Source organism: Aptenodytes patagonicus, chromosome Z (genome assembly GCF_965638725.1).
Source record: "Aptenodytes patagonicus chromosome Z, bAptPat1.pri.cur, whole genome shotgun sequence".
NCBI lineage: Eukaryota > Metazoa > Chordata > Aves > Sphenisciformes > Spheniscidae > Aptenodytes > Aptenodytes patagonicus.
Window position 1 is genome coordinate 24,945,995 of NC_134982.1, and position 25,235 is coordinate 24,971,229.

The 25,235-nt window shown below is 37.5% G+C and overlaps 1 protein-coding gene across 7 annotated transcripts in view; it reads left to right on the forward strand.

Annotated features, from left to right (window-relative positions):
- ERBIN (erbb2 interacting protein) overlaps positions 1-25,235 on the forward strand; it is a 123,009-nt gene that overhangs the window by 7,667 nt on the left and 90,107 nt on the right. For 5 of the 7 annotated variants that reach the window (XM_076362808.1, XM_076362814.1, XM_076362811.1 and 2 more), the window contains exon 2: positions 13,207-13,320. The exons of 1 other annotated variant lie outside the window; for it this stretch is intronic. The gene's annotated coding sequence lies outside the window, so the exon portion shown is untranslated. Of the gene's footprint in view, positions 1-13,206; positions 13,337-25,235 lie in introns of all 7 variants that reach the window. One more of the 7 variants, XM_076362809.1, reaches the window with a different exon arrangement.

Consider the following 25,235-nt stretch of genomic DNA (forward strand, 5'->3'; position numbering starts at 1 on the left):
CTATCAGCTTTCCTATTTTACTGTACTATTGTTTAACTATAGTGCATCTTATTTGTGTCTTTTAGGAGACTTTTTTTCCTGAACAATGTTTTGTAGAGGAAGGGTATTTCTGTGGCTATTAGAAAATCCTGTTCTTCCAGTGCATTATACTTAATCTAGGCGTTAATGCTTTGGGTCCAGTACCAGAGATTTCATCTAAATAAATGAAAATATAAACAATACAATACTAGAAAAGCAAGACAGACTTAAAATAGATTTTACTAGACTTAGGTGAGAATAATTTACTCTTCTGCTTGTATTGGTCTGGGTGTGCTCCTCTATTTTTCAAGGAGCACTTACTTTGCCTTGCTTTACTGAAGCAAAGCGGAAGTGCTGAGGATCATGGCAGTCCTGTGTGCTTTTTGCAGTGCTGCTCTTATTAGAGAAAGACAGTGGAGCAGGCAGACATTTCTGTGGGATTTTCCTGTGGGGGATCTGTGGGAGAGGTATTGTCAAGATTTCAAATGTCCTGTAGTCTTTCATGACATTAGTGTTATTGAATTGGTTTTGCAGCAGCAGCCTGTGATGCCTCAAGGGAAAGATTAAGGCCCTGTCAATGGAGGAGGTTAAAAGAAAGTGTTAGGGGATGGGAGAGAAGCATTCTTTAATCAATACTTTTTTCTTACTTCTCTTTCTTACTTCTCGTCTCCCTCTGCATAAAGCAACTGATCAAAAACCAACAAATTGTTCCTTAAACTTTTTAAAACAGTGCTCGCTTTCTCTCGTCTGTCCCAGATGGAGTGAGTCCCTGCCTATTTCCACTGAATTCAAATATATATTTATTCATTTTAGATCCATAGATCACCTATCATTCCATTTGTGTTAAATCTTGACAAAGTTTTAGATTTCAGCTTTGGAGCATGAAATATCTACAGAGGAATAACCTTAACTCAAAATCAGAATCTTACTCATTTTCCCCAAACCTGTAAACTTGTTTTTAATCTTTGAAAAATCTGAAGGGAAGTACACGGTGGATAATTCAAGTTATTTGAAATCACAGTTATGAAATTTTGTGAAATTCCTACATTATGCTATTCAGTTCCATTTTCCTATTTGGAGAAAAAGAGGCTAACATGTTAATAGCAAATCAGTACGGCACTGTCCCACTTTTTCCTTCAATAGTGTCAAAGTAGTATTGTACCTCTTTTTTTCTCTTGCTGGAAAGCACAGGATGTCAGAAGTAAAGTAACACTTTAAGCTGAGTTATTATTAAATCAACTTTGAATTCAGTTTTGAGGCTATAATTTGCACTGTGATGGGAAGGAAGAATCATAGTTCTACTTAAACCTCCTGTCAGGTGGAAAACTTGTTTTTGACTTTAGATAGTCAATTATTATCTATGTTGATAACAGCACTTTGAGAGAAACTGTACTTCAATTGTCTAAATTCCAAGTAATTCTTAAAGTTTTTATTGTAAGCAGTAAGCTATCATTCTTCCACATCTAAAGAGGCAAAAATACTTTGGAAACCATTCAAGAATAGCCTCTGTTAATTTTGTTGTAACAGTTGCTTATCTGATCTCCAAAATGCCTGATGTAGTAAAATAAAAATAACATAAAAGCTCTTTTTTTTTAATCATTATCTGTTGGCTTAGAGGAACACAACACTAAGTAAAGAGAAAAATAATTTAGTACAGAAAATATTAGCTTAAAAGCTTCATTACTGTGTTGGGAGTGAAAAGAGATTATAAATTGGCAAAAATCAAATGCACATTGTGAGAGCAAAGCTGAGTAAATAGAGGACAAGAATATGGTGCTTAGCCACATGGAAGATGTGAAAAGTCTTGTAGTTAGAACCACAGTTAATGCAAAGAAGAGTAATTCTCGTAGGATACCCAAAATGAGGATTGAATACACGTGTCCACATGTACTCCTCTTTTTTTTTTTTTTAACTCTGGTCCTTGAATGTGTTTCCACTTGTGTTCCTGTCACCACAGACTGAATTGTGTAACCTGTCTAGATTTGGTGCAGCAGTTTATCCATCTTACTAGCTAGAGGGTTTTGAGTGTGGTTCCTCCTCCTCCTCCCATGTACCCAACCTCTGCTTGCTTTGTATCTCAAAGTATCATATTGTTTTGGGCCTGCTGTGTTGTTCTGACCTCTGTTGTTTGATCCATCCTAGTTTTAGCTTTTTAGCTAGGAATTCTGGCAATTACTTTTTTGGGGGGCGTGCATGTAAAGCAGTGCGTCAGGGGCTGTTTTGTTCTAATATATGGACCACACAATTTAGAAAGCAAAATAATTAAGTAACCTGGAATCTTCTGATAAGAAATAGGTTTGGTTTCCACCCCCCCACCCCACCCCCTTTCTGTTTTTGTTTGTGCTGAACTGTTATGTGTTGCAGATTTGCCTGAATTTATATGCAGGCAGTTAGATGGAGAATCTGGTTAATAGATCAGAACTTTTCTTGTATATTGAAATACTAAGTATTTACAGCAGTGCAGCTTGCTTGTTTAGAAACCTTTTGGTATCTGCTGCAGATGGCTGCATAGTCTAAGGAGTGGCTTCCTGGCTGCATTGTACATGAAGTGCCAAACACGATGAGAGCAGTTTTGTTCTGGAATGCCAAAATACATTGAATCCATTCAGGAAGCAACATATGTCAATTGAATAAAAATATCACACTCATGTGAAACAGAATGTGGTAGCTATGTTTTTCAAATCTGATTTCTTTCCTGAATTAAGGGGTTAAAAAGGACTTCTTGTATTGAGGATAGTATTAAATACCAATTGCTGACTTACACTTTCAGCATTTTCACTACTGTTTGTTTCCCCATACCCTTTTTTTTTAATTGATTAACATATGCCATAGATGGAAATTGAAACAAGGAGGCTATCAATAGGGACGCTGTATAGGAAAAAGAGTATTATGTTTTACTCCTTGGACATCTAGACCTGTGCACAGGGTTTTGATGAGTGTTTTGGGGGTTTTTTGTTTGTTTTTGATGTGGGGGTTGGGTGTGTGTTGTTTTTTTTTTTTAAGGCTGGTAGCTTATGTGTTTCTTTACATCCCTGTGAGAGTTGTATGTGATTGCTTGATACTGCAGGTAGAAAACCAGGGTTGATGAAAATAAAAATGGGCAGTGAAGGGTGTTGCTTCTGCCCAAACTAATTCCAGCAACTTCTCAAGACAGGAAGTGGGAACATTTAAAACTAATAGCTCCAAATATTGCAGGATTTTATTATGATAAAGAAACAAGCCCAGGGCAGAGCGTGTTTTGTTGCATATTACTTCCTTGTTTGCAAAGGAGGTGGTAGTCACTTTGATTCCTCCTAGTTGGAAGGCAAAGATACAGAAAAATACATGTCTCTCTAGAAGCTGTAATTCCATCTGATCAGTTTCTAACTAATATTTTGCACAGATTTTTCTGATCTGAAATAATTTAAGCCTTGATTTTTATAGCGCTCTTAAACCCAGAGGAATGAAGTATGTATTTTTAAAGCAATTTTGCTTGTCCTTCTGAATGTTGTTTTTCTCTTGTTTGTTTTTTCTCTTCTATCACTGTGATTAGACATACAGTTAAAAATTAACTTGGGTGAATTATCTTACGTAAGGTCCTTACTGTTGTTCTGTCTTGTGTAAGAAGTGATAGGTCCCTCAAAGAGGATAGAGTGAGGGCAAGTGTTTTCTTTTCATAGCTGTAGAAGGCATGGATTTATTTAAATCAAATATTTAATAATAAAGTAGCTTCATCTGAAGCCTGGCTGTAGCAGAGGCTATAATTACCATCACTTCTATGCTTTTTTTTGTGATATTAAGAGCTCAGTTGTGAAGCAGAGTTGGAAGCTTGATATGTTCCTGTCTCCTGGATTGAAAGAAGAGATGCTGGTGTTTCTTCTTCTGTTTTAAATTATACCCTTCCCACTCCCTGAAATTTTTAGCTGTCCCATGGTAATGATACCACCAACTAAGGATGTGCTCATCTGCCGAGAGATGAGGTGTACAGTCCAAAACGACTTCTGGAGTTGCTTGTTTGTGTCTAGGTCCACATCAGCTGGGTTCTCATGTGCTTTAGTATTTGTTCTGGCAGTCCACCTGTCTTCTCTGATTGTGATGTGTGTTAGTTTGTCTGGTCTCAGCCATCTTTGGGATAGTTATGAATCTGTAGAAAACATGTTCAGGTATATAAGAGCTTTCCTCCTTCTCAGCCTTTGTTCTTCTGTGAAGTGTGGTGTTTATCGTCATTCTAGTCACCAAATTTTGTGTTTCATGAAGGAGTAGTTGTCCTTCTAGCCAAAGGGAGGCTTGACGTCCTCAAGCACAATTCATTCCAGTGTTTCTACTCATGTCCCAGATATCAGTGGCTACAGCACTGTTCTGTAGCTATTGAATTGTGGGAAGTACCAGAAATAGTAGTGCAAAGAAATACTTGATCAGGTCTATGTTTTCCTTCTGTCCTTTTGTGTTTCTGAAATGTACTTCCAGTGTACCATAGCAAGTATCTGTGGGTGTCCCACTCCTCCCCCCACCTTAGAGGTATCTGTTATTTCTCTAGAGTTTGGCCTGGTTTTCTGACATTTTCAGTGTGAAATATCAAGTTAAAAAATTATTCCCAGTTCAGTCCTTGTCATCACTAGTAACAGGTATTAATTTTCAAATGAACTTGGAAATTAGTTCACACATCTGTGTTCAGGTTGGACTTGCTACTATCATAGTGTTAATGCAGTTCCACAAAACCTAATCTGAACACAAAGTTGGTTTTTGCTGTTCAGAACCCATAAATGGTGGCAAATTGCAGTATGTTTGCAACAGTTATAATACGTTGTCTTTTCTCACTGTTTGACCAACTTAAACTCTCATCAAAGCCCTTGCCATTTCTGGTTTTAATAGAGAAGTAAGGCTATGGAGTCTACTGAATTCTTTTCTCTCTTTGGAGTTCACTCCAAATTTTCTGGTAACATCTTTTTGCGCTGTTGATAGCATTGTAGAACCAAGTTCATGGAATTTCCCAGTTTCTCTTCTTTTACCTTGCCATTAAACAGTTGTCTTGATTTTTTTTTTTTTTTTTAAATTAAGGTACTTTGCAACTTAATTCTACTCTGTGATTTAATTAACCATAACATATAATTGATGTGACTTTTAAAAGCATATTGGCTGTTACGCTTTGTTTCATCCTTTCTTGTGGTTTCTTCCTGAATGTGTCCCTTCTCCTTAGGCTCTCCAAGACATTGATAACATTGACTTGGGAGCAGACCAGAAGACAGATTAATTATTTTTTTAATTTAAAAAAAAAAGCTGTTTCCATTTCTTCCTATCAGGATTAACACACTGTTAAGTGTGTTTTTCAGGTCTGTGATGTGGGTCGCTCTTAGTTAATCAATTAGTAGGAGGGGCAGTAGAAGAGGAATTTGGATGAGAAGCTTGTGTGCGCTGTAGAGAGACTGGTTTCATCCATAGCAATTATTAGACTTGCTTTACATCCAAATACCTAAAGGTTAACAGAAACTGTCTTATTACATGGACTTCATATGGCAGAAATCATCTTTTAAGATTGGAAGTAGGGTGCATTCTGCTCTAAGTAATGGGCATCACCTGCTGTAAAGTGGCAGCTTCTGATGCTATAGGAAGCTTGAGGTGCATCTTGTGTATCTTCAGTTACTTTAAGAGCACTGGGACAGATGAAAGATGTATCTAGATCAGTTGTGTATTTCAGGTCTCAATTTTTCTTTTTACGAATCTATTCAGTATTCAGGGTTTGAATTACAGGTTGATAGTCATTGAATATTTTTCTACAATTTTTTTTTTAACTTTAATATTACAATTAGTCCCAACTGAACAACTGAAACTCTTTATCATGAGCGCTTCTTGACAAGGCACCTTCTTGTATTGGTCACTTTGGAATTTAAGAGGGGTTTTTCTTTGGTTAAAAGTAAGTGTAAGTAAATTTTTAACTTACCATGTTGGGGATGATGGTCTGTTTTGTGTATTTTAGTCTCATTCCCTCAAGCCTTTTATAAATGTAAAGCACTGATTTGTAGGCAAGTAATTGACTTTTTGTTGCAAAAACATGCACAGCACTTGCTGAGCAATGGTGTCTTGCAGTTAAGAAGATCACATCCTGTAAATATTTCTTTCAGTTCTGAACTCACAGTGTAGAACACAAACTGCTGACATAGTTATAGTCCAGACAGTGACCATTTACTGACCTGACTGAAGTGTCTTTACTTCTTCTTGGATGCCTGGAGATATTTGGCATGGTTAATTTTTCTTTTTTAAATTATTTCCCCCTGCCCCCTCCCCAAACTTCTTGTCTTCACTGGTTGATTCTTTCAGGAAAAAAGCCACCAAAACTATGAATCCAAGGCAGACTAAATTATAAAATATGACCCACATGAATGAATTTTGCTGCTGGCATGTGCTGTTGTGAGCATTAAAATATGCTTGCATATGTTTTTTTGATATATCTTTTTCATACTAAGAGAAAAATATCAGTAATAATGAAGTTATCACCTTTACTTTAAAGGAGTCTTAATTCAGAAAGCCTGTGACTAAATGTATAGTCTTACATTCTGCTGCATCTCCTCTAACAGTAGGCAGTATGTTTCCTCTTTCCTTCCTGGGTGGGTCCTTTGCTTCATATGTGAAGACTTGGTATTGAAGGTAAGTGATGAGCAAGCTGACCTAATTAGAAAAAATTCCCCCCAATATCTTGCAGGGTTAGGCTTTTTTGGTCAGTTACTGATTGGAGTCATGGTGTGGTTATGCAAACCCTAGATTTAATAAAAGGCAGGTGTGAGGGCAAAGCAGGGCTTACTCTTTCTTCAGTAGTCTCTAGTTTTGAATTGAGCATAATGGGAATTGACTTGCTTTTTGAGTTCCAGTTGCTGGTTTGGAATAGTCTTTCACTTGATCACAGTAAATGTTGCTCTTCATCACCACTGATTTGATCCTCAATAATCCTTCCATAAAAGTCAGAAGTGCAGTTAGAAACTGGGATACTTCCATAGTTACATCTCTTTTTGGGCAGATTTAAAGTGTACCACCTCCTATCTTTCCTGCTTTTTTGCCATATGCAGTTGACTTCTAGACTTTGGACAGTAGGCTGGGAATTTCATGCCTATCTGTAAAATGGTTTGTAATTGCCGCAGGGGTGGGAAATAACTAACTGTGGTAAGAACTGAAATTGGAAAAGGAGAAGCAGCAATGAAGTCCTTTTCTCCTGAAAGCTACCTTGCTCTTGAGACTTTTGTACCTAGTCTCTTTAGTTCCTAGGGATTTCTGGTGGCTTTATATTTTTCATTGTCTGGAGGGAGCTCTTGACTGAAATGTGTAGGTCAACAGTATTGGAATGTAGGATGCTCTGCTTTCAAATTAGACCCCAAGGCTAGTGTGAATGGAGAGCTGACAGGTGATGGGCAGTATGAGTAGTAAACAAGTTCATATGTCATGTATTACCACTGGTAGAATGATGGACTCAGAAATGTCTGCCACTGATAGTGTGGGATGCCATTATTGTATTTCACTTTTTCATCTCACATGGGCAATGTAGAACCACCTTCATTCATGGAGGGATTAAAAGTGCAACATAATTTAGGGGGAGGGGATGGAAGAATAGAAGGCATTTAGCTTCATTACTCTAAAATCTGGGAAATTTGCTGCCCAGCTGTGAAGGCGTTGTGTGACCATAGTGTGGGGCCATGTATAGTAGTCTCACTTGGCTGTCCTGCACTCATGAAGTGCAGGTGACAAAGCTTCTGACCTTTCTCTCTTTCCCAGAATGGCCAAGCCTATACAGTAGGGAGGAGGTGGCATTGATGGGCACCTGATTTTTCCTGTGTTGCTACCAGCTTTTTAAGACTCTCTGTTACTGTGCTTATCTCTGCTTATCTGAAGAGACTAGAGTGGAGTGATGTGGAAGAGCACTACTGAGTTTTGTCCCCTTTCTAATAGAAGGGGGAGAAAGTATCCCAGTTCCTATTGTCTCAAATAAAAATCATTTCTTGATATCTGAGTTTAAATTTTTGTTCCCTGCAATGTATTTCTACATGAGAAACATTTAAGTTGAGTTGTGTGAACTTTTTCCTTCTTCATTCACACCAGTGTTAGCAACAATTACTTCTGCAAGAGAGCTTAGCTGGACATTGCCTGCTTGCTGGAATAGTAATGTGTCAAATGGATAGTTTTAAAAACATCCTTAAGCAGATAAGGTATTTCTCATGACAGTAGTTGTCTATTTGTATGTCCTGCTCTTTAATCTGCAAAATAACTGTATTTTCTGGGTGATTGAAAAGTATTTCATGTAGCACCTCAGAGGAAATAGTGATTGCTGGAAGAGAATTTCTTTTCCTAGGGTGCAAGAATGGAAACAAAGCTCAGCAGAATATATTAAGTCCCAAATTATTTTGAATGTTATATTTGAGAAGGTAACTTATGTGTTAGTTTTTCTTTCAAATTACGTAGTACAAGGATTACTTTATCTAGGATTTGGAGATAGTGAATTCTTTCCTTAAGGTAGTTTCCAAATGGTGATCCTCTGCATACCAAGATTTGGTTTCATAAGATAAAATGTGGTGCAGTGTCTTTTTTTTTTTTTCTTCCCTCACCCCCCCTGATTCAAAATATACTAGGATTTTTCTTAAAAAATGCATTCACAGTCTAGTTAGGAATTAAAAAATGAAGTGTCTCTTGACCTTGCAAATGAGCATGAAACAATTGTACATTTTTTTCATGTTTCCTTCATGTGTCTACTTCATTTGTGAGAGTGTCTCTGTAATAAGAATCTAGAGCATGGTAAGTTGGAATTGACTCTGAAGCTGAGGGCATGTGTGCCTCCCCCTCCAAGTCAGTATGTGATTGAAATATAAACTGCATTCACTTTTTCTGTTAAGTTATCTTTCTTCTGGATTTTTCCCACTTCAAACATGAAGTAGTTTTGGTTTTTTTATGCCGTGGTCTTGTCTCTTTTGGGGAAGAGTCAGACTTTTGAGGGACTAGAGTCTAGTTTCAGTGCATCAGTCATGTCTTAAAAAGCTGGGCAGAAAAGGTTCATGAAAGATAACTGTGTAGATATTTTTACATTTATTTGTTCTAATCACACAGCAGGATACAAGTTGGACGCTACTTTTTAGGTATATGTATATATATTTATATATCTTGAAATGAGAGGGAAAAATTGATATTTTAAGATCCCTTAATTTTAAGATCCAAAATAGAAATGACTCTGTCTCTGCTAAGATGATGCATTTTCTGGTATCAGTCCTGATACTTGGATATGAACTGTGAGTCTTGCATGCTGAAATTACAGCCACTAGTGAGACTGAGTTTAGTGAGATTAATGTACACTGCTGAAGAGGGTTCCCTTCCTCCCCTCCCCTCAAGTCATTCATCTGGAGAAGAATTTAGGATCCAATGTCAAATTTATGTGTTTAGGATGTGTAAAAACCAGCTCAGCTACTCAACGGCTCACAAAGTACCTGCAAGTTGATGCCCTCTCCTGTCAATCACCTAGCTTCCAGCAATCTGAATTTCTATATAACCAAATACTTTGAAGGATAGTACTTGAGTATGTTTAAGCACTTCTTACTGATTTTTTTTTTAAAAGTGGAATTAGTATGTGTCAAAACAACGTCTTGCAATATAGGCTAACTAATTTGTGTTATCTGTAATTATATGCATCCTCTGTTTGTCCCACTTAATGGAAAAAATCAGATACACAGTGTTTAGTTGCTTTCAGAAAGTAATTGTGGAGAATATTTGTTAATGCAATTGGGTATGAACAGAATAAATGTAGCTGCTAAATTATCAATTTTGTATGTGCACTCCTAGTAACTGTGTCCATGAATTCATAAGTTCATATTTTTCCCTTATTTTGGACCATGGATTCAGCTAAACGATGCTTAAAAGAAATCTAAATATCCTTTTTTGTCATGTTGACAAAAATATAGAAAGGGAAGAATCATGTAGTCGTAAATAACTTTTTTTTCTGTTCCTTGTGAAAGCGAAATGCTAGGTTTTATACATAGATCTACTGATGCAGTAGAACTAACTAACGAATATCTCAAATAGTCTTTTTGATCTCATTAAAACTTAATTAATGGAGTATTTGTAATGAATTTTGCTGCTTTAAGTGATCGTTACCATTGCTCACTGCTATCAGTAATTGCACCTATATTGCTAAGATCGTGGTGTGATGATGCTTTGTGTGGAATGTGTAATGAAATGAGAGAAGCGTCCATTATGATGTCGCATCTGGCATCTTCCTCCAGTAAGTCTAGTCAAAGTGATAGGTGGCCTAGGATTATAATGTAATATTTCTAGTGATTTAAGCATGGGCTTTAGGATACGTTCATTCAAAGTCTGAAGTGCTTGATAGCACTAGTTGATAGCAGTACTAACCCCTAACAGTACTAACACCTTCTTTTTTGCAATATCTAAACAAAATTTCATATAGCTAGGCAGACCCTGATCTTTTATGTTGTAGAGCTATTGAAAAAAAGGAACAACAGTAACAGAGGACTAGAAACAGAGTACAATGAAAAAATTTTCTTCTGTTTTTTAATTAACAACTTTTTTGAAATGCAACATAATTTTCACCAGAGTGGTAGTGGAGTAGAATCCAAGTTGATTGTTATCGTAATTGTCCTTGCAGCCACAAAAATACTTGTTCTCTGCCAGATGTTGTCTGCAAGGGATGATTTTGTGCATTCAGCAGCACAAATCTATCTAGTTCTGAAAAGTCCTGGTTGTTCGTAACTCTTCTGAAATGAGTTTATAACTCCAATGTAATATGGGTGCTTTTTCATAGTGACCTGCCCATCAGGGGTTTGAGTTGGAAAGGGTTCTTGGTGTTAATTAAGCAGCATGTGTTTTAATTAAAAATTAGGAGTATGTGATAATGAAAAAGCTAGAAGTAGACTGTAGCCTTAGTTCTACTTAATTTCTGAGTTACCAAGTTGTGGGGAAAACTTGCATTAGGGGAGGAAGTGTCAGAGCAAAAGATCTTTCTTCTGAAGATGTGTAACATGCTTATTTTCCTACTCCTCCCCAACCCTTAACTGTTGGGGTCTAGCTTAACACTGAGCACTTGTAGCATGTATGCCAGGGTAGTAAATTTTTTATTAAAGAAAAAAAACAAATCTTGAATTTTTGACTTAGTAACAAGAACTTGGTTAATGGACACGGGAAGTATATTGCACTTGCCAGTGGAGTTAAACTGATAGCTGACTTTTGAACTTTTGTAACAACACCTTATTTGTCAGTAGGTGGAGAACAGAGGATGGAGGAGTGTTCCAGTCCTCTTTTCCAGTCCTTAGATAATGCTTAGATAATAATCTTTTATGTAATGATCTGTGCAATTGTCCATTGTCTATATAGCCCTACGGTTACTGTATTCTTTTTCTTGCTACCTGGGATACAGTGGAAGGGTCGGTGATTGAAGCACTAATGGAGGGTAATGCAGAATTCAAGACTTGACAGAGGTAGTCACAAACATGAACACGTAATCTCGAGGAGTCGGCATGTTCAACAGTCCACTGTCTGTCTTTATGGATGCCACTTACCTCTCAAACTGAACTGAAAGTTTAACCTTCTGTGGAAGACTGCAAGACGAGGGAGAGGGAAGTTATTCAGCTCTTGTTACTTAAGAGCCAAGAAAGCTGCTTCAGTCTTTACATCATAGAGCAGCAGTTCCTAAATGGGGTGTGTATGAAGTGAGTTGCTGGCCAGATACAAACTTGATTTAATACAATACTTATGTTAGTATTTTTAGTCATGCAAAAATTTTGTCTGTAAGTGGGAAAACAGTAGGAAAATTTCAGAAGGAAGGTTCCAGAGCCACCACTATAAGGGACAGCAACCCAAATTTTTTATTCCTGAGCAAGCCAGGAAAGTAGCAGTGCAGTCATCAACCCTGGCATCCTTTAGAGTTTCTAGCTGTGCTGGCCATGGCACCATGGGGAGCTGATACCAGCAGTGTTTTGGAAAAGGTAGCTGAGATCTGTTAAAAAATTGTCTTAGTATGTTTTAAAGTTTGTTAAGTCTCACAGAGTGTTCTGGAAGTGGCAGAAATAGTTATTTCAATGACGTTTCCGTTGCTGCTTTGTCTTAGAAACTTTAGGAATCATGAAACTCAGTTTTGCGACTGTATATTGAATGTGTTATGAAAAGAGTATGCTAATCAGGATTTGATCTCCTGAAGAATCTTTTTCTTTCAGGAAAGATTCCAGTTATCGACTTAGAAACCTACATGTATTAGGCTTTTTTTTTCTTTTGTGGAATGTATTTGCTGTTTTAAAAGCAGATGACAAAACCATTCTTCTGTAATTTATCATCCCCTCTTTCTTCCGTATTTTGGCACCTTATTTGAACTGTCTCCAACAAATGTCATCAAGATGAGGCTAAGGGTGTGTTCCATATACATCTTAGACTTACTGCATTATTCCGGCCTGCTAGCCAGGACCACATAATAAAACTTTGTATCCTCAACATATAGAGTATATGGCAGTACTCCACAAAAGCTCACTAGGCAGAGTAAGCTTCTCAGAAATAGATCCAACTACTTGTAACTAACTGCTTCCACTCTTGCCAATGGCTGTGGCTGTAGACTTTCAATAAAACCTCATGTTAAGCTAAATGAAAGGCAGCTGGCAGGTCCAATTAAAATAATTGCAGCTTTTTTGAAGCCTCATCTGTTGCAAGGAGTTGTATTTCCCCATGAGGGCTGTGGGAGTATTTGTGACAGTGTGGGTGGTATTCTCTTTCAGAGAATGTGCTTGAGACTCACCAGAACAGCAGTGCTTTAAGAGGAAGTCATCCAGTTGAGGTCGTGCACATAACTTCTTGTTGGTTTTGGTTACATTTTGTTAACCTGATAATTGCATTAAAACTCCATTCATACAAGTAACAGAAGGGGAGCTGTTTTGAACTCAAGCTTGCTATCAATGCGTATGTTTTGGTTTTGGCTGGCATAGTAGGAGGAGATGATAATCAGTTCTACCTTTTTTGTGTTTTGGCACACTGCTTTCTCTGTTTGCATTATTTTGAAATTTGGCAGAGGGCAAAAATGAGTGATTGTAGAATGGTGGTTGTGGTGGTGAGTTACATATTACCACTTCTGTGTCTTCTGTGTTTAGTTCTGGTATAACACAATGTGTGGATTTGAAACTTAGTTTTTGTGCAAGGCCTCTTATACCTGTCATCTTGAAAACACTTCTTAATTCTTTTTCACAGATCCATGTGGATGGTTTAATAAACTCTGTTCTGCGTCCTGGTGATTCTGTGGTCCAAGTTCAGAAGCTGATTTAGACTCCTATGGTGTGAATTGGCAGTGGTGGAGTGATTCGGGTAGGTGACTGTCCAGGTGTGTTGAAGGAGGAAGAAATGTTTTGGGTGCTCTTACTGTTTCAGTTACTCTACAGTGTACTAATAATATCTTCTCTCACCCTCACATGCAAGAATGACAAACTTTTGTTTTAACTGCTGAATTTGTATTACAGTAGCTTGTAGGGAATATGCATAAGAACCGTGAATTTTGGTTGCTTTCTGGCAAGAAGCGCTAGGGGTATTCACCGCAGTGGCACAGTCTGTCGCACTTGGGTCACAGAACATGGTCTGTGTGTCTACGGTTTTAACATGTTGATATGGCTTTGTGTGAGCACTTGTGTATAGGCACCCTGGCTTCCATTGCTTCTGCTATAATTTTCTGTATTATTTATTTACTTTGAATGCTATATAATGTATGCAAGGTAGTAATGCATTTTATGGTAATGTATTCAGGTAGCTCTGTGCAAAAAATAAAACCAGTTTCAAACAAATACTTCTGCCCTGGGTAAGCTTACTTAGATGCTATTATCCTATCTAGAGAAAGGTTAATATGATTGGGGTTTTTTTTTTGTTGGTTGGTTTTGGGGGGTTGGCTTTGGGGTTTTTTTCAGTTGCAAGCATGTACTGTTTTGGTTCTGTATGCTTGCCACAATGTTAGTGGTATGTTTTGGAGGGGTTGAGACTGAAGGAGATTTTTTTTGTTTAAACTTACTTTTAATCCCATAATTCAACAGCAGATGCACATAGCTCCTCTTAAAGAATTATAGGGACAATATAATCAGAATGATGTGGCGTTTTCTTTAGTAAGTGTATGCCTAATTGAAGCACCACAAAAATCTTTAGTAAATCACAGTATGTTTTGAATGTAATATACTGGAGTATGATCTCCAGTAGGGTAAGTTTGATCTTAATATACTGTCTTAGTCCTAATTAGGACCATTGAGCAAATGCATTTTCCACTCTGCACTCTGCTCTCTTCATCTCTTGCTCAGATTCAAGAGTGTAGGTAGAATAGACTCACAAATATTTGTGACTATCCACAGAAAATGTTTGGCTTTTGAGAGGGGAAATATTTTAATAGCAAAACTACTGTTTTAAATGCTTAATAGTATTGTAGAAATGATGTGCTTGGAAATACAGGTGTCTTATGAGATTTAAATTAGGAACCATTATGAAGAGATAGTACAAGTGTTGGAACTTTTGCTTAAAAATGGGTTTGTGGGGAAAGAGTGGGTTTTAATAAAAAAGGATAGTAAAGAGGAAAGGCAAGAATATTTATTTTGAGGAGCAGATTTTATGTTTTTGAGAGAAAAATCCTACTTAAATTTGTTAAAAGTACTTGATGTTCTGTTGAAGGCTTCAGAATTATTGTTTCTGTAGATCCTTGGTTACAGAGAATTGGATAAAGTGCCATTTTTCTCTGCTAAACTTTTGAGATTTCTTTCACAGTTCTCTGACTAGTGAGTGATGTTGTGAAGAAATTGTCACAAAAGAGAAGTGATTTTATCATGTGGATAGACTGAGACTTTTAATATGCTATTACTGTCCCGTTTACTGCCAAGCTAACAATAAGAAAGCAGGGAGTTCAGGCAATAGTGCACAGCTTGGATTTGGGCTCCTTTCCTTTGTTATGCTATTCATATTGTTCAATAACATTCCCCAATATGTGTAAGAGAATAGGCCGATACACATGTTTGAATGTTGAGAATAATTTTATGTTGAATTAGAATCTTGTTTTATAATCCTAGTTTCATTGTGAATCTGCTTGTTTTCACATTGAAATGCTTATTAAGTCTTACTAAGATAATTCAAATGGAATGGTTAATCTAGAGTTTATTTTTTGTTGCTTTGCAGTAGTTTGCTCTTATGTCTAGTCCTTTTTCACTCCTGTTGGTTCATTAGCATACTTGATTAATGAGCTTTTACTGGGGGGAAGATAATTTACCAGCTAAAAAGAACAGGATTGGGAAGTAAATGCTGGCTTTGCGATAGGCTTGTGGCTGTAGGCAGATCTTGAATAGCTGGACTGTAAAGCATGTTATAATGAAATATTTACTGTAGGTATCACAAGAGACCTAGTAAGTGTTTCTGATGTTTTGTGATCGTCTTGGATAGAGGCTTCTTAATGCCAATTGAGTGTGTGTTCTCCAGCTTCTCAAAGTTTTGTAATGAACAGGTTTCTGGAAAAGGTGCCATTATTTGTCAAGCTGCTAAATCCATAATGAGCACAGCGCTAAATGATGAAGGTAATGTATCAATGTGTATTTACAGGTACTGAAATACATGGTGAACATACAGACCGTAAACGAGTTCTTACTTGTGTATAGCTGAAATATATGAAAGAAACTTAAGACCAAATAATAAATACTAAAATTTGTCAGGTTTTTTCTTTACTTTATGTAATCCATACTCTGCCTAATAGGTGAATTTAGCAAGTCTCTGAAATCTTCACTTGTACAGAGTGTTGCAGCTTCTTTTGCAATAGAGTATATTTGGTCTTCTGACTAGGCTTTATTTAAGGATGCAGTTTTGAAGCTGTATGTAATTAGAGTCAGTTAAGGAAAATTCTATTTCATTGTCTTGCCATCAAGACTTCCACCTGAATAAAGAAAACAACATTGGCTAAAGAGGGCCCCCTGTATCCCATCCCTTCAGTATTCTTGTGGCTTCTTTATTGCAATAGGTTTTGGACACGTTCCAAGCTTCTTATATAAGCTCTGGTTTGCATATTTACTCTGTGAGACCTCTTGACTTGCTGATTCATTTCTCCTTGTAGCAATAAATGGTGACCCAAATCTCCCCCTTCCTAGTTCTATTGACAAGTTCTGGCATGAAGTGCCTGCTCAAACGTATCTCAGGTGGTACAGCTATGAAGGTTAATCCAGTCAGCACAAGATGTGTTTTATCTTGACAATGCACGTTGGGAACTCATCCTTCTGTCAGCGTGGTGTTCCCTGTAGTGCAGAAGAGGTATGGACAAGCTGTCTCGATAGGTGAAATGATTCCTAGACCCATGGGCATTTCAACATTAAAATATTTTAGACTGCTTTGCTGAATGTTATTTTAGTTTAAGGACTTATGAAGGGTAGTAGTTAGTGCACTTAAAATGTGTGCATTGCTAACAGTCTGTCTAAAACAAGATTAGGTTATCAGAGGGTTGGCATGCGTGATAAGCTTCCTGGTTGTCACATGGCCAGAATTGGATATTCTAAGGAAAACAATGTTCATCCTGACTGCATGTAGGCAAATCTGTTTAATTCTATGCAAAGGCTAGGTATTGGGAAACTCCCTCTTGCATTGCATAAGCAGTTCTTGGATCCTATTTGTCAATTCAGCAACTAGCAAATAAAAAACTTCTTATACAGTGCCATAAACGTGTGTGGTGGTTTCAGAGGAAAAGTATGCAGAGAATACTTCTAACTTATTTAAATAGCATGGCTCATTCTGGCTTCCTCTTCCTTTTTCCTCTCTCCTCTTCTTTTCCAGCTACATTCTTCAGTGGAGATAGAATTAAATGCTAACTAATTTATGCAAGCAAACTTCCTTTTGACAGTTGTCTTTGAAGGTCTTGGCCAATGCAGTTTGCTGGTTCAAGAATGTCGGTGCCTATTTCTTCAGTTAAGATATGGCTTCTATGTCACTCACAGACCTCACTGACTATTTCCTTCTTTTTTGTTTGTTCTTCTTCCCCTCCCCCTCATGGATTTTTTCTTAATGATGTAATTGTATCCGTTATAATATGAAAGTATATTTTCCTGCTAAGGGGAAGAAATGATGATGAGGCAGAAATGCCTAGTAAAATGCTTTACTTCCAATAATGTCTTAAGCAACTGCGGGGAGCTGTAATGGCTGTGCCATAGTTTGTTTTTCTGCCAAAATACTTCCTTTTATATGAAGTACAAATTGAACAAGTTTACAAATGTAATTGCACAAGTTTATATGAAGTACAGATTTCTTCCAGTGCTGTTACTATGTCTGGAGGATCATGCAACAATGGTGTGGAGAGCTGCACAGACTGATGTATTACAGTACTCCTTATCAGTATGAGAAATACTGGCTGTCACTAAGTAAGAGCAGAAAATGGAGCAGGCTAGTTTGCAGCTAGCCAGTCTGCAACAAGTTCAGGCCAAAGAAGTGTTGTACACAGAAAGCAGGAAGAATGAGTTGCTTTTGATTTGTAGGGAAGGGGTAGTACAGGAAGAGTGCTGTGTATTTAGGAATATCTAATTACCATCAAGTTGTTATCCTGCAGATTTCATGTCCATAAAGATCTTTAGCCATCCAAAGGGAATTTACACCATGACAATTGGAAGACAGTAATGTATAAATGGACAAAAGGCAGGTGCACAAGGTTTCTGGAGGTCCAGGTGGCCTTCTGACATTTCTCCTGCTGGTAAGCCAGTGAGGACAAAGGCAGATGACGATAAAAGTGAGCTAGTTGACTAGGTAAGTGGTGCAAAAGGGGTGGGTTTTCCTATTATGAAGCAGTAGCTTGGTTTTAGGGCAAAAAGAGATGACAGATTTTTCTCCGAAGAGAGTAACTTGAAGTGAACATCGTTTACAGAGGAGAGGCAAATAGAATAGTTAATAAAACATGCAGAAAGAAAAAAACAAACTTTATTCTAATACAAAAGAAAGGTATTGGAAATACTGTTCATCAAGGACTGATGAATAATTCTAAGGATCTTTATAAAGAAAGAAGTGTTAGGTACTCAGTTTGGAGGGAAAAAAGAAAGCTTATGGTTGGTCTGTTTAGTATCACTGGCCCTTGGTAGGAAGAGTGATGTGTTCAATGGTTAAAATAGCTGCCTATAATTTAGGAAGGGCAAAGTGAGGGAAAAGGATAGTGCTATTTTGATTAAAATAGCTTTACGTATTTACCTATTTTTGACTTTTGAGAACTGAAAAAAAATTAATACTTGTTAATGGGTATTCTCTCTGGTAAGCCACAGCATAAATAGCTTGCTACGGACCATCAAATTGCAGTCACGTACAGGATGACTAAGTCCATAAGTACAGGAAACTTAATTTTTATGTGCAGGTGGTCTTGTACTGGTAGTACTAAAGCGTTCATTAAAAAAGATGATGGATGCGTTATTCTTAGAAGTCAGAGTAGAAGGATTTGGAGTCACACCTGACATAGAAAGGTGCCAAGTAACCAACTGCGTATTTAAAACCTCTTTGTGTTTGATAAAGTATAAATGACTATGAATTGATTTTGATTGTATGTAATAAATGTAAAGTTTAATCAGCAGCATTTACTTGTTCCTTTTTAAAAAGAGCACTTGGAAGCCATTCAGACAAATTATCTGTATAGAAATTCCTTTTCTACTCCAGTTTTAAAGGGAAATCAGTTAAAGGATGTTTTAGTAGATGCTTAGAAAACAACAAATCTAGACCAGGGTAATGTTGTAGTGAAAAGTGTCCATCTGTTAATTAAATGAAGGGGAAAAAAGCTACAGCAATGAGTTACGGTTTAGAAGCTAAAGGTTGCAGGAAGTGAGGGATGCAGGAAGTCCACCTAAAATATATTGGATGCTAATGTTAGGACCACTAAGGTGCTTGAGAATGAGATAAAATATACCAACCCTTTGTTTTTTATATGCTTGACAGATATGTTTCAGTTGTTTGGCAAAATAAGAGACTTTCGTAACTGAGAAAATTGAGAAGAACTTGATGATCAAACTGACTCCTTGTAGAATTGTTAATGGACAAGTGGCTCAGTTTTTAAATTTCTTGGTCACTCAGGAAATTAATGGATTATAATCCTAGAATTAATTTGGTTCAGTCTGGTTTTAGGCTAGGGGATTGATATTTTCCCCAGTATATCACATGAAGTGTTTTATTCTTACGCTTCCTTCCTCTCCCCCTTGAACTAGTTGCATATGTGAGAAAGGAGCACTGCTTATCTTTTGCATATAACTATTGCTGTTTGAGGATACGAAACTGCTTGATCTGCCTGTCGTTCTTGGCTACGTGAAGAAGCCTCTGTGGTCTTTTTGCTAGTACCTGGCTATGTAGAACTCAAGCCATTCTCTTGCTCAGTTTAGATGCTTATATGGCTGCTGATGGTCCTTCATTCCTTCCCTACCTTTTGTGCTAAAATACAGACTTCCGGTAAAAAGTATTCCAGACTCATTCTAAATCTCTGTTCACGGTTACAAATGTGTTCATTCGTTTAGGAGCTGAAATACCTCCTCTCTAATCCAGAGGAAAAACTCTCTGAAAGTTTGGACCTGTTGGAGCAGGTCCAGAGGAGGGCCACGAAGATGATCAGGGGGCTGGAGCACCTCCCCTGTGAGGACAGGCAGAGAGAGTTGGGGTTGTTCAGCCTGGAGAAGAGAAGGCTTCGGGGACACCTTAAAGCAGCCTTCCAGTACTTCTAGGGGGCCTACAGGAAAGGCGGGGAGGGATTCTTTATCAGGGAGTGTAGCAGTAGGATGAGGGTTAACAGTTTCAAACGGAAAGAGGGTAGATTTAGATTAGATATTAGGAAGAAATTCTTTACTGTGAGGGTGATGAGACACTGGAACGGGTTGTCCAGGGGAGTTGTGGATGCCCTCTCCCAGATTGGGTGGGGCTTTGAGCAACCTGATCTAGTGGAAGGTGTCCCTGCCCATGGCAGGGGGGTTGGAACTAGATGATCTTTAAGGTCCCTTCCTACCCAAATCATTCTACGATTCTATGAAAGCATGAAGGTAGTTTCTACAGCCGTAACTGAGCTAATCGGAGCACAAGGGGAAAAAACCCCCCACCTTCTTTCAGATATCAAGGACATTGCTTGACTACTGCATTCCGTCATTGCTCTTGGCACATATCAAGGTAGAATTGGGGGCTGATGCCCACAGTTCGTTCTTCTCCCTGTTATATTGGAAGACAATCAGGTCTTAGTGTATTCCTTCTTTTGAATTCTATGTTCTTATTAAACTTTATTTGTATTTTTGCTTGCTACTATTTGGGACAGGAAAGAAACAGACCAGGTAGATCTCTGCTTTAAATTTTCTAGTTAGAAGGCTTGTACCAGCATAACTCTACTGGTTTTAGTATGCATATGTTGGTATAGATGTAACATGTAGTGCATTTTAATGTGTTTAAGATCAGGATGGGTAAAATCAAGTTTTTTCCCAAACAGTATGATCACCCTTTGTGATGATGTAACCTAAAGGAGTTTTAGTAAACAAACTGGAATCACCTATCATGATTCAACATGAGTATGGGATAGACAACAGAGATTGTATGTCCTCCAGGACAGGTTAAGGTAACCTAGATAGATAGAGGAGCACATGATGTGTGGGGGGTGGTGGGAAGTAGTGGTTAGCTTGATGAGCAATGATATTTGCACATGAGCAGCCTGGTAATTGTCAGGATTTTATTTTTAAGCATTGTTGTGAAGGCGAGAGATAAGGAAGAAGATGAAGGCACTCACAGTGAATTATGTATCTGTGTGGGGATGCTGTCAAATGTTGTTTCGAAAAATTGATGGTGACAGAAGGTAACTTAATTGACTGAATAGGAGTCTCCCTCTTGATTTTGAATGAGAAAATAGTTTGGAAAAATAAGTGAAAATAAGCTGCTTATCTCCCTAATAGAAAAGGGGGAAAATAGGGTTACTTAAACTAGCAACACAGTCAAGCAGTGTCCTAGAAATTATTTTTGTAGTACGTGGTGCAAGTTTGTGTGGTTAAGGTTTTGTTTTGTGTGTTTGGGGCAAGGGGGAAGTGTGACTACAGGAACTCAAGGGAGAAACAACTGAGGAGAGTTGTGGGTCAGAGTAACGGGCAGGATACTTGCGATTTCCACAGTAGTAATCAAAGCATGTGATAAGAACAGTTGTTGGTGGCAGTTGAGATTAAGTTCTGGTTTTATGCACACTGAACTTAAGTAGGCAATCCCCAGAGGTGCTCTTCATCTGGAGCTTTCCTGTGAGATGGAAGAGTGTCAGGGATACTGTAGTGTTAGAAAGGCCGGGGAAGCAACTCGGCGTGGGAAAGAACATACTGAAAAAGAGGAAAAAGCAGAAGAGTGGAGAGGAATGGGCTAACCAACAGCACAAGAAAGCACAATGGGATGGATGAGGAAGCAAAAGAGAGATGACTCTTCAGGGGCTCTCACCTTTTTTGAGGACTTTTTCGTTGAAAGGATCACCTGTAGAGCAGTACTAGGTCTCTGAGAAAGCTTGGACTGATAGGAGACGTTAGCAACCCAATCAAGTTTTTCTTTTCCCTTTTTTATATGCCCTTTCTTATTTTCCTTTTTATTCCCATACCTCTTTAAGAGAGAAAATTTTGACTGAGAGTAAAGGCTCCTCTTTTAAATTTCCCTCCTTTTGAAGCATGTCAGCTGTAGTTTTCTTCACATGTGCATTTAAAGCAAACAATAACTGATTGGAGATAGAGATGTGGTTTCTGTAGGGAGTGATTACCCAGGCATTTTTATATCTAGCAAGATTTAAGTTTAAGACTCATTAGTCTTAAACTAGTGGGTGTTAGATAAATTGGTTAAGCTCTATCTGTGTTTGCTATTTTGGGTTTAGATACTGGCCTGCCAGGTCTAATTGAAGCTGTTGAGAATGTTTCTTCCTTTTAACTGGAGTGCTAATAGCACTACTGCTATTTAACTGCTAGCGCTCATTTTGGTCTCTGTTTTTATAGATCATGCTGTTAGCATTTATTCTCAGCCCAGTCTCTTACTGGTGTGAACATCAGACAACTGTTAACTTCAAATGCATTATTTTCTAGATTTGTATAGCTTTATGGGAAAACTGGACTATGTGTGTTGTCACAGAGCACATGCATTAAAACTGTGTTGAATGATTTTATCCATGACATTATCAGTCTGTCTCAGTTCTGATCCCTTAATGGTATTAAAATGAAAGCTGTTATCTAAAATGGAATTAGTCCATTAATCTCACTACTGATCTTTACTACTGGGATTTTTCCATACTAGAAAAAATTCTTAGTGCATTTTCAGCTGTTAAGAAAGACGACCGACATGTTAAAAATCAATATTTATTTTTTTTAGTTGCAGTGTCTTATTGCTAGACAGAATATTGCATAGAGATGTCATCTAATGCAGCTTGATAAATATCCGTTTTTCTAAGAATTTAGAATTCAGGAATCTGCAGGTAAACAGGTGATTTGCTTTATTGCTGTGAAAGCTTTGAATACAGAGTTAATTGTTTTGTCTAGATGTTATATTGGCTTGTTGGAGAAGATCTGGAAGATCCAGAAGAATTGATTTTATATTAGATTAAACAGACGTCAGGTTGTTTTTAGAGCTCACATCCAATTGTTTCCTTCTTCACTCAGAAGTGAGAATGGAGCTGTATCTAAAAACCAAAAAACCTCCATTGTTTGGCTATCAGATCTAATAATGCATTTCACATATTACTGGAAGATACTGTGAACTGGAATGGGCAACTGCAGTAAAAAGGATTTTGGAAGATGCATGAATATAATGATGCAGTTTGGTAGCGCTTCTATCAATATGTGAAGGGCACGTTCCTCCAGGCAGTATATTTCTCCAAGATGACCATTCAAAGAATGAGAAATTGGGAATGAGGAGAAACCTACTGGTGATTTGCAGACTTACGCACAAGCAGCAATTTCTGCTTGTTACACTTATGCTGTGTTAGATTGTTTAATAAAAAGCCATTAAGAATTGAGGCAAAACAACCCTCACTATAACCTCATTATCAGAGGGAACAGAGCAAACTCGTATCCTGTTCTTTTCCAGACACTGCCATCTTCTACCCAGGCTTTTAAATAACAATTGTATTCCTGCTTTTTCAGATTCAGAAGCTATCTCTGCATTGGTTACTTCAAGTTCAATCTGCAGAGGTTTGTTTGTTTTTTTTTTTAAATAGAAAAAACTAGGACTATTTTCCAATCAGTTGAATTCAGCATATTAATTTCCTTAAATTTCCTTGTGAGCTGGGGATTAATTACCTTGCAGCTCTGTGATTTCAAATGATAGAAATCTTTATTACCTTAATGAACTGTTTGCCTTTTAGTTCAGGTGGCTTGTGGTCCTGGATTGTTTTTGTGTGTTTGAAGAGGATTGCTATCCTGTTACATAATAAAAATCCAGGGGGATTTTATAGCTCCATTCCATCCATGAAACAAATAACTTCTAGAACAGTATTTGCAGAATGTAAATTAGCTTGCAACAGGGATTTGGGTAGCTTTAAATTATATGGTAAAAAGTGACAATCTGCTCCTTCATCATTGATTCTCAGGCAGGTAGTGAGGAGATCTGACAGCAAGCCAAGGCTTAGTGTTTAGAAATTGGCTCAAACCATGAGATTAAGCAGCAGCATTAGTCTTTTTTCAAGAGTAATGTGATAATGTCATGGAGAAATGGATCATACCTCAGTAGCATATGGTGCATGCCTGGGTGAAGTGTAATAGAGTAAAAATACATTTTGGTTTGACGTTGTATATGTTTAGTCACAATCAGTAGCTGTTGCAGTTAGTTATGAATTTAATATCGATTCAAACAGGAAACTTCAACCTCCAGTAAGACACCTGTTCAATTATTCACAGCTTACTAAAAAGTTTTAATACCGGACGCTTGCCTTGAGCGTATATCCCTGCTTCAAATCAGTGCATTTTTAAAATTCATATCTCCATGATTCTGCTTTGTTCCTGCCTCACTGTCTAATTCCTGTTTTGAATATGGAAGTGTATTATTCCTCCTGGTGTCTTCCTTTGTTATTGTTTGTAGAGAACACTGACATTCAAGAATTGATCTTCATAATGTGCATATGGGGTGAGTTAATGATATACTGTTATGATAGTGAATTGATGTGCACAATAATTGACAGTTGAAGCTATAAAAAGTACCTGACAGTTCTTTTTTTCTTTAAACCCACTCAAACAAGCAATAACACTCTAATATTTTGGAATCACTTTGTATGTTAAGAGCACAGCTGAGGTTAATTTCATTCATAGCTATGAATGTTTAGCAATTTTGCAAGCAAGTTCTAAGATTGCTCATTGTATCTGTAATAAAACTGGTCAGTGATGTCTCCTAATTCAACTTCGTAAAACAGTGAGAAACAAAATAAATGCAGAAGGAAGTAAAAGGTTCATAATAGTAACTGTTAATTGTAAAGTTATGCCTGTACATGTGCGGGGGAAAAATGATGTCTAAAAATAGATTTAAGAGTTGCTCAACTAGCACCGCTCACCTCTGCCCTGGAAGGAAAGGGAACTCAGGAATTTACATACCCTAACAGTGACTTGGCTGGTAGAGTGAGATCTATATTTCAGTGTACAATTATAGCAACTGTTTGCTGTTAGTTTCTGCTATTTTTTAAACAATTTTGATTTGAAATGTCCATTATGCTGTAAAATTGTGTTTCTGAAATTGGGAAATGTAAAAAATTCAAGTTCCTAATACCTATTTTCTAACCTATTTCAGACAACTACTAGGTGGTTATTGGTTCTAACAATTTAGTATTTTATGCGTAATTTGATAAATGTAAAGCCTCAGCTGGTTAGCAGCTCAAACTGTGTTGCAGAATCTCCTGGACTAGCCAGTGGCAATAAAAGGCCACAGGCACAAGACAAATCCACGCATTTAGAGTGCCACAAACATTCACAGAACCTGTAAAATTTGCAGTCTGAATTCTGTCTGTGCCTAGGTTTCTGCTGCAGTATGTATCCACAGCCTTCTGTATTTTAATTATCTGAAACAGCTCTAGGATCCAATTTTGTGCATAAGCTGTGGCATAACTGACAAAGTGTCTCCCTGATGCAGGAGGTATATCAAGAGTACATCTGTCTGTGTAGGTTTTAAATTGAGAGAAATATACCACCTTTATTGTTCTTATTAATGGGGTATAAGTAATAAGTTGTTCATCTGTGGTGTTGGAAACCTATATTTAAATGTTGTCCAAGAGGACTTAAATCTCAGGTCATTCATATTTTAGG